Raw genomic sequence first — 10,471 nt, forward strand, 5'->3', positions numbered from 1 at the left:
AATATTCATCCAAGGGATTTATAGAGAGCACCTCCTGCATACAATCAGAAATCAATCTATCAGTTTCATCAACAAAATAAAGTGTGTCATCATGATCTAAAGAATGTTTCATGGCGGCCGGCAAAGTGTACACCACTTCCTCTTCTCCGACTCTTAACGTTAACTTTCCTCCTTTCAAGTCAATCAAGGCACCCGAGCTGTTGAGGAATGGTCGGCCAAGAATTAGTGGTATCTCCACGTCTTCATCTATGTCCATGATGACAAAATCCACGGGAAAAACAAATTTGTCCACTCGGACAATTACATCTTCAACAATCCCACGAGGTTTTCTTCTTGATCGATCTGCCAATTGTAAGGTCATCCTCGTGGGCCTCAACTCATCCAAGCCAAGTTTCAACTACATGGTGGTAGGGCATGACATTTATGCTAGGCCCCGAATCCGCTAGAGCATTTTCTCGGACTCCACCCTCAAGAATGCATGGGATAATGAAACTTCCAGGATCTTTCAACTTTTGTGGGAGTTTCTTTTCTAGAATAGCGGAGCAATTCCCCGTAAGTGCAATCGTGCCCTCTTCCTCCAACTTCCTCTTGTTCGTGAGGAGCTCTTTTAAAAACTTGGCATATTTTAGCATTTGAGTCAATGCATCAACTATCGGGATGTTTAAATGGAGTTGTTTGAAGATGCTCATGAATTTTTTGAAGTGAACATCCTCCTTCTCATGCTTCAATCTGGTTGGATAAGGGATTGGAGGCTTATACTCGGATGATTTTGTTGGTCCTTGTTGTTGGAACTTGGCATTTCTTCCCTGATTTTTGTCTTCACTATTTTCGTCAACTAGCTTGGGGTCTTCCCTGGAGGCTATCCCACTTTTCTTGACACTTTGGTTAACTTCGACCCTTGTCTCCACTTGCCTCCCGCTTCTAAGAGCAATGGCCTTTAAGTGCTCCCTTGGATTTTCTTCCGTGTTACTTGGAAGACACCCTAGGGGACGTTCAGAATTTGCCTCCGCGAGTTCCCCCACTCGATGCTCAAGTGACTTCACCGAAGCTTGGAGGTTTCTCAAAATAGAACAAATCTCAATGAACTGTTCAGCGTGCTGAGTGAGCTGAGCATTCACCTTGCCAAATTGTGCATCCATGCTACTGGTTAGGCTATTGAACCTGTCATTAGTACTAAGCATGAACTTGGCAAGGACCTCTTCAGTAGAAAACTTCCTCTCAAAGGCCGGTTGTTGAAGCTGAGATCCTTGAGATGGTGCACCCCTTTGTTGTTATTGGCCTTGGTTCCATGAAAAATTTGGGTGGTTCTTCCACCCCGGATTGTAAGTTGAGCTATACGGGTTCCCTTGAATTCGTTGCCCCCCAATGTAGTCAACATTCTCGATGGAAGCAACTGAGGAGCTAGCAATTGGACTTTGGACTGCATCATGCCCACCACCACAAGTGCTACAATTCATCACTGATTCTAACCTCGAACTACTGCCCATGAGAAGATCAAGCTTCCGAGTCAACACATCAACCTTTGCGGCTAAGGCATCATTGGTACTAACTTCGTACAACCCAGCAGTCTTCTGTGAAGATCCTCTTGAGGCCCAATGTGATTCATTGCTTGCCATAGACTCAAGTAATTGCTCGGCCTCATCGGGATAGTTGTTGCTAAGGGAACCACCCGCTGCGGCATCAATGAGTTGGCGAGTAGCATAATTTAGCCCATTATAAATTATTTGTACTCGCATCCAAGAGGAAAAACCATGGTGGGGGCACCTTCTAAGGAGATCCTTGAATCTCTCATAGGCTTCAAACAATGTTTCGGACTCCCCTTGTTTAAAGACTGAAATTTCTTGCCTCAACTTCGCCGCCTTGCTTGGCGGAAAGTATCTCCCAAGGAATTTCTCAACCATATCCTTCCATGTTTTAATAGACCCCGGAGACAATGATGTAAGCCAATGATATGCCCCGTCTCTCAAACTGAAGGGAAATAGCCTCAAACGGATCGCATCATCCGATACCCCATTAATCTTGAATGTGGAGCAAATTTGGAGGAACCGGGAAAGATGGTCATGTGCATCTTCATTCGCGAGACCATTGAATTGAACCGAGTTCTGGACCATGCCGATTGTACTAGCTTTAATTTCAAAATTGTTGGATGCCACGGATGGTGCTTGAACACTAAACTCATCACCCATGAATTGGGGTCTTTCCTACTCGGATAGAGTGCGTCGCTCTTCGGCCATGATTGAAGACTCTCTATCCTCAATTTCAATGTTTTGTGTACCCGAACCTTCACCAACTTCTCTCAATCTCTGATGCAAAGTTCTTTCAATTTCACTATCCGGTGTAATCAATGTTGATGGATTTGAGCGTGCCATGCACAGTACCTTGCAAAACCAAGAAAGATGATAAAAAGTTAAGACCAAAGGAAAAGAAAAATAACGACAAGAAATGAGTAAAGAATGAAATGGATAGAGTAATAATCTAAAAGTTTCCTAGAATTCCTTAAAAGATCCACGGCAACGGCTCCAAAAACTTGATTGCTTCCCCGCAAGTGTACGGGATCGCTAAGTAATACCTCGTGTGAAGACACGAGGATCGTATTCCACGGGACTAAGGATCTCCTGTTACTCCTTCTCGAGCTATTATCTAGACTAAGAACTCAAGTGATGGGTTTTACTCTACTAAAAGTAATTAAAACTAAAACAAGATTATGACCAAATTAGAGAGAACAAGCAATAAGCAAGCAAGAAAATCAATGAGGTGCAAAGGCCTATCGATGAGGATCCCATCGAGGGGTTATCATGCAACATGGATGATGATCTAAAGATGCAAGGGTAAAATGGACCATGAGATTCCAAGATTAGAACAACCCCAATTTCTCGGCGATTGAACACTAATCCCATACAAACATAGATAGGAATTTCTTCCAAATCTACATTCCTACGATTGCATTAAGTACGAGAAAATCTCACTTAGGAATAAACCTACTCTTCTTCGGATTAAACCTATATGGAGGGCTACCAAACACCTAATTTCTCGGTGTGATGATACAAGTATCCCCTTCTAATCCATTCATGATCTAATACATGCGAGCAAGTCACATCTACATGCATCACTCATAAAAGAGCCACGGATTTCTCCTTAGTGTAGCACTTAGCATGAAAACAATGGATTAGATCTCAAAATTACCCAAGCATAGAATTAACAAGTTATCATCCAACATACATGATAAAACCCCCCCAAGGTTCACCAACACCCGGTGGCCTTGGGGGTCTAGTATGTCATCATCCCATAACAAGCAATACAAACAAACAAAAGCATAAATGACACTCCCTAGATGAAATGGCGAATGAGGAGGTGAAGAATGTGCCGAATGACGCTTTCCCTGCCAAAGGAGTGCCAAATGACACTTCCTCTAGCAGTGGGTCTCCTTTCTTCAAATCGTGGTAGATCTCCCCTTGAATGATGTGGCCTTCTTGCCTTGAGAATCTTGGACCTTGGGCTTGGATGATCTTCTAGCTTCCTTGCCCTACTTCTCCTCCCCAAGGTCGCCCAAAAACTCCCAAGTGCTCTCCCAAAGTCGGCCAAGAAAAGGTCCAGCAAAAAGTCCTCTTTTCTGCCCTAAAAGTTGGTATTTATACCCCCCGAGGCATACGGGTCGTATGGGGGTCGTATGCGGGTCGTATAGCACCCAAAAACCTTAGATTCGCGATCCATACGGGGTGCATACGGCCCCATACTGGGAAGTATGGAAACCTGGGCAGACACTCCAAATCAATCTGCTGCTAAAGTGTATACGACCCCCATACTGGTAGTATGGGGGTTGTATGAAATTCCTGTTTTCTTCTCTTTTCGCCCAAATGATATCTTATTGTTCTCCATGGCTTCCTTATGCCCTATAAAGCAAATAATAGACGATTAAGTGCAAAACGGACATCAAACCTCACAAAATACATGCAAAGTGAATACGATATATGCATGAAAACATCTACATTTAGACACTTATCAATCCTTAATCATAATCAAGCCGCAACACTTAAGAATTACTCAACATTTCACTTCGTTGCTGGCGCAACTAAGCGCCGGTGGAGTTTGTGTCTTAATACTTCACTCTATCATGATTGCAAAGAACTCATGGAATATGGAGGTAGGATAAATTACATCGGAGGGGAAAGAAAATGTTCTGCTACCTCTCGATTCACCCTCTCAACCCTCTTCAACCTTGCTAAGTCTAACCCTAATGAAGTGTCACTCATTCAAAAGGATTACCTAGATAGATTCTCAACCCTAGTGTCACTCTAAGAGAAAATCAAATCAATAAAAACACAAGATTAAAACTTAATTAATACATCAATTAAAGAAAACATAATAGAGGTCAATGAAAAAAGATCATCCTAGGGTTTACAAGTCCAAGCACCCATGATTAGTGCTTGTGTATTAGTAATACAAAGTATTCTTTTCTTGCATTGAGCATTACTTTTGACAGGTGAATGTACGGTTGTGCCTATTTATGTTGTCTCAATGAAAAGTGTGAATCAGGAGTGTTTTTGGCCGGGTACGATAGCATGTACTACAGTAAAACACTGTAGCATTTACTATAGCAGTTACACAGGGGCAAGTGTGAAATTTCACAGGGTCGTGTGGATGCCTAATTCCATCCTATTTAAAGCCGCGATTTAGCCTGATTTAAGGATCCTTTTTTCCATCTTTTCTCCAACTCTTAACAGGCTTGCGGCTAGGGTTTAGAGAGGTATTGGCAAGCCTTTGGAGTAGTTCTACGGCTTTGACACTGTGTTTCTCTTGGAAGATAGCTATTGGGGGCGCTTTCGTCGGTACTGATCCGGTGAGGTGTGTCCTAGGCTTGACGAGCGGACCTTTAGAGAGGACAAGGCTACTATGCAAGACCATAAACACGACTACCAAGGGGGGTTTTCCTATGGATTACTTATTTTTACTTTTTATTTTACTATTGATTGTATCTTGCTCAATGGAGAGATAAACCCCTAGTGGTTACTTGGATTTGTTAACCCTAGGCTGTATTTGTTTACATAACCTTTTATTATGCTTTCCTTAATTAATGTTTTAATTGAGTTCCAATCTTGAATGCTTGTTGAATGATTTCTCCCTTAGAGTGACACTAGGGTTAAGAGTTCACATTGGTAATCCTTGTGACTGAGTAACACACCACAAGGATTAGACAAAGCTAGATTGGAGATGGTCGAGCTGGTGACTCGAGCGGGTGAGTCCCTTTCCCCTCCGGTGTAATTTATCCTATCTCAATTTCTTAGTGTTCTTTGCGGTCACCATAGAGTGAAGTACTAAGAGAGGAACTCCACCGGGGCTTAGTTGCGAGAGCAATAGAGTGAAGCGTTGAAGTAATCCTTAGTATTTGGGGCTTAATTATCATTAGGGGCCTTTCGCTCAGACCAAAGGGTTAGGTCTACATATAGGAATAGGGTTTATCACTTGGAATCCCTAGAGCATCTTGCAACTTTGCACAGTGTGAGGTGTTGAACTGATTGATTTCTCCACCGGTGTATAGTATAGAGTTAGTCATGGTCGACCTTAGGTTTGGGATAGTGTATCTTAGGATGTCCATGACTCACTGAGCATTAGTTAAGAAGAATAATAGTTGGTTTTGCACTTGAGGCGATAATCCTAGGCGGAAAAATATCCGAGTACCACAATTCATATCGATTGCCTTTCCTCTCACTTATTTGTGCCTCTCTTTCTTATTTCTTTTATTTTTGTCTACATTACATCTTATCAACACAATCATTGTTTCTTCTTCGCTTGGTTATGTAGAAATCTTGGTGTTTTTATTCCCTACTTCCTGTGGATATGATACCCACTTACCTGGGATTTATTACTTCAACAAACCCGTGCACTTGCGCGTCACATACAAGGGGTGTGTCAACCGACTAGAGGTTTAGCTCTACATAAGCAATACAAAATAAAAGATGAATTCAAAAATAAGTGCAAGCAATCTATAGAAATAACTCCTTGTCGTCTATGTTGATGGTCTTCAAGAGCATCCTCGTCTTCTCCAAAAATCCTATGTTGAGCCTAGGGCACACCTCGCCGAATTGATGCCGATGAGAACTCCTCCAATAACTCTCCTCCGGAAGAAATCAATGTCAAAAGACGTAGAAATGCTCCAAAATCCCAGCAAAAACCTCTCCAAACCCTAGCTGCACTCTCTCCAAAATATAGGAAGAAGATCCCCAAAACAATATCTCAAAGCGGTATTTAGATGGATGAAATCGGTATTTCACACGCTCCTGTGGAAATTCTGCATGGGCTTATGAATTTCCAGGCTTCTTATTTCCTACGTGCTGTGAACAATAACTGCTATAGTGATTTGCTACAATAAACTACTATAATACTTTTTCTACAGTACTCCAAATTTCATTTTCTTCATTAAGCCCTTGTGGTTGGCTACATATCCATGTAGTAAATCATGTCACATCTTCACTTCCAAGCACATTGACGAAGCTCTTTACAATATTACATAAGTTGGATCATATGAGTGTGACTGCCTTGGTGCCCTTCCAATTTATAGATTTACTTGCACATTTTGGAGGTTAGCACACACCCACATGTCGGTGATCACAACTTGTGCCTTGATCCGTGTTCGGTATAAGAGATTTTTCAAAAATCACGTCCATGATCTACTTTTGCTTCCTTTCTTTAAAACTTGTCTCCCCAACCCTACATACATAAAAGAACACAAATACACACGAATGAGCAATAAAATTTGATAAAAGTGATGCTCAATATAAGAAAAAGTATATTTAGTAATACTTATACACAAGCACTTATCAATCCGCATCGTGTGTTGGTGTTGCTGGTGTGTTAGAAGCGACGTCCCCATCGAAGGGCAGCTATATACGATCAAAAGATAAGTACATCACTTAGCGGTGCTGCTGGTGTATTAAAACAGATGTCCTTATCAGTTCACTAAAACCCTTATATAAGCATTCTCAAGCATATTAAGGTGATTTCCATGAAGAACAATGCCTAAGAACCAAGAAATCCACATAGATCTAGAAAAATTGAGGCAAGGAAAAGGTTAGAAAAAATAAGAGCTTACTGATAAGTGCTTGTACGATACGAATGCGAAGCATTCATTCCTTATGTTGAGGATTACTTTTCTCGGGTTTTTACACTAATATGTCTGTTTTTATGTTACTTTTATGCAGGTAGGATTGTGAGGCCGAGTATGAAAGAAATAGGCCAATGTAGATCACAATGCACCAATTTTGGAGGAAATCTTGCTAAGGTTCAAACGCGAAGACATAGGTCGATGTGAGATGCTAGAATGTGTGCCAACCTCCTCGTATTCGAGTTGGCACATCCATTTGGAGGGGCACAGAGACAGTCACACTCGAGCATTCCAACTTATGCACATAGAACAAGAGTTTCACCAATGTATACACCATTGAAGAAGCAAGTGATCCACGACGTGAATGTGTGCCCGCTTATGCTATCGCGATGAAAGTATGGAATTGGGAAGCTATTCGAGGCCAACATCGTAGAAGGAGTTCAGTAGCAACATTGCAGTATGTCATCGTAGCAAAGACCTTTGCTCATGACCGGCGAGAAACCAGAGAAACAAAGAATCCACACGGGCGTGTGAAAATTATCCACGCCCGTGTGGAAATTCCGCACGGGCGCGTGGAGCATCCACGCCCGTGTAGTCGCCCGATTCCAGCCCTATTTAAAGCCGATTCAGCCCCGATTTTGGTATTCTTTTCTTCATCTTTTCCCCAACTTGCGAGAGGGCTTCGGCTAGGGTTCGAGCGATATTGGCTAGGTTTTTGAAGAGGTTCTACAGCTCTGACATCCCGCGTCATTTAGAAGAAGGTTATTGGGAGAGCTTTCATCGGCACCGATCCGGCGAGGTGTATCCTAGGCCGGACAAAGGATCCCTTGCGACGAGTAGAGGACTCTCCACAAGACCATCGACACGACCATCGGGGGGGTTTCTTTATGGATTCATTGCTTTTATATTCTATTTCTTTGATTGTAATTAGCTCCATGGAGAGCTAAACCCCTAGTCGGTACTCGGGTATTGTGAACCCTAGGATGTATTTGTTTCTTTGAACCTCTTTATTATGCTTTCAATAAATTGATGTTTATTGTGAGTTCCAACCTTGAATGCTTCATTGTATGAACATTTCCCCTAGAGTGACACTAGGGTTGAGAGTTCTTGTTGGTAACCTTGTGAGTGAGTGACACACCACAAGCGTTAGACAAAGCTAGGTTGGAGAGTGTTGAGAGGGTGAGTCGAGAGGTACAGGAGCATCCCCTTTCCCCTCCGGTGTGATAGATTCTACCTCTGTTCCTCGAGTTCTTTGCGGCCATAATAGAGTGAATGGTCTAAGGGATGAACTTCCGCTGGGGCTTAGTTGCGCGTGCAACAGAGTGAAGCGTTGAGGTGATCTTAGTATCTAGGGCTCAATTATGGTTAGGGACCTTTCACCTGGACCAAAGGGTTAGGTCTATAATTAGGAAGAGATTTATCACTTGGAATCCCTAGAGCTCATTGCAACTCTGTGCGGGTGCGAGGTGTTGAGATTGTTCGATTTCTCCTCCGGGACATGTATAGAGTTAGGCATAGTTGACCTTAGATTTGGGACTATGTAATTAAGGATTTCCACGACTCACCATTGCATTGATTAGGAGGCATAATAGAGGGTTCTTGCACTTGAAACAATTATCCTAGGCGGAGCATTATCCGGGTACCCCATCTCTATCGATTGCCTTACCCCCCTTCTTTACTTTTGCTTTCTTTCTTGTTGCTTTTATTGTTGAGAATTGAATCATTATCACACTCCTTATCATTGATCTTTCACATAGCTAAGAATCGAATTAAGTATTTTTATTCCCTACTCCTTATGGATTCGATACCCGCTCACCCGGGATTATTATTTTGACAAACCCGTGCACTTGCGGGATATACGCAAGGGGACCTTGTCAAGTTTATGGCACCGTTCCAGGGAGTAGGCGTTTAGAAATACTTTGCACTTTGTTTTCTTAGCTATTTCACCATACATTCTATTTCATATCTTCTCATTCTATCATCGTTCTGATTTTCTTTTTCTTTCTTTTTGTTGCAGCTCCAGGTTATGACCCGAGGGAATCTATCAATATTGATTGAAGGAGATCCTGAGCTTGAATGTACACTTAGAAGAAAGGGGAAAGAACCTGTGGAAGAACAGCATAATTTAGCTGATTTGGAAGGAGAGGAATCTGAAAACATGGCATGACAGAATGAGCAACAGCGAACACTATCCGACTATGCCAGACCTTCAGTGTTGGGGACGCAATCGAGTATTGTGCATCCTCAGATTACAGCTCAGAACTTTGAGCTAAAGCCGGCATTCATCCATATGTTGCTGCAGTCCGTAAAATTCAACGGTTTGGCCGATGAGGATCCAAATTGTCATATAAAGAGCTTTCTCGAGGTGTGCGACATGCTGAAGATAAATGGGCTTACGGATGATGCCATCAAATTGAAAGCCTTCCCATTTTCCTTGAAGGTGAAAGCGAAGCAGTGGCTACACTCATTACCTAGAGCATCAATCATTACATGGGAGGAGATGGTAGAAGTTTTTCTTGCCTGTTATTTCCCTCTCAGAAAATCAGCAAAGCTTAGGAATGAGATCTCGTCCTTTGTTCAGTTGGAATTGGAATCTCTATTCGAGATATGGGAAAGGTTCAAGGAGCTCCTGAGAAAGTGTCCGCAACACGGATTACCGGAGTGGATGATCGGTAAAACCTTCTACGATGGTTTGAACCTGAGTACAAGGCAACTCTTGGATGCGGCAGTAGGAGGTACCTTAGGTAGCAAAACCCCCGATGAAGCTCGTCAATTAATTGTGGAAATGGGATTAAATAGTTACCAATGGAATTCTAGGGAGAAGAAAAATGTGGCTGGTATCCATAAAATCGATGCGGTGACCTCATTGGCGGTGCAAGTTGAGAGTCTGAGTAAGAAGCTAGATCTCATAGCTTCGAATAGAGTTGCGGCCGTGACCAATTGCACCGGTTGTGGTGGAGGACATGCTCCTCTGATTGCTCGATCTCTTTTGGTGATGTTTCTTCAGTGGAAAACGTTGACTTTGTAGGTAATGGCATGAGACCTCAAGGGAACCCATATAGCAATACCTACAATTCAGGTTGGAAGAATCATCCCAACTTTTCATGGAGTAACCAAGGACCACAAAAGGCCATGGGGCCACCGGGTTTCCAACAACAACAACAACAAGCACCTCAAGTGGAAAACAGAATTTCAGGCTTGGAAACCCGAATGACGGATTTAGAGAAGCACTTGGCTAGATTTGTTCAATCTGCAAATACATGGTTTGAATCAATTGAGGTTACACTTCCCAACCACACCGCTTCTTTGCACAACCTTGAAAATCAGGTGGGGCAAATTGCGAAGTCTCTTTCTGAAACGCCACATGGAAGT

At 42.5% G+C, this 10,471-nt stretch overlaps 2 non-coding genes across 2 annotated transcripts; one reads left to right on the top strand and one right to left on the bottom strand.

Annotated features, from left to right (window-relative positions):
- Window positions 1-1,746: 1,746 nt before the first annotated feature.
- On the top strand, window positions 1,747-1,853 carry LOC120274282. Its single transcript, XR_005540812.1, has one exon. It is a non-coding gene; the product is annotated as a small nucleolar RNA R71 (small nucleolar RNA).
- A 7,794-nt stretch (window positions 1,854-9,647) lies between these two features.
- On the bottom strand, window positions 9,648-9,754 carry LOC120274221. Its single transcript, XR_005540754.1, has one exon. It is a non-coding gene; the product is annotated as a small nucleolar RNA R71 (small nucleolar RNA).
- Window positions 9,755-10,471: the final 717 nt, after the last annotated feature.

This window comes from Dioscorea cayenensis, chromosome 12, assembly GCF_009730915.1.
Source record: "Dioscorea cayenensis subsp. rotundata cultivar TDr96_F1 chromosome 12, TDr96_F1_v2_PseudoChromosome.rev07_lg8_w22 25.fasta, whole genome shotgun sequence".
In the NCBI taxonomy this organism is placed as follows: domain Eukaryota; kingdom Viridiplantae; phylum Streptophyta; class Magnoliopsida; order Dioscoreales; family Dioscoreaceae; genus Dioscorea; species Dioscorea cayenensis.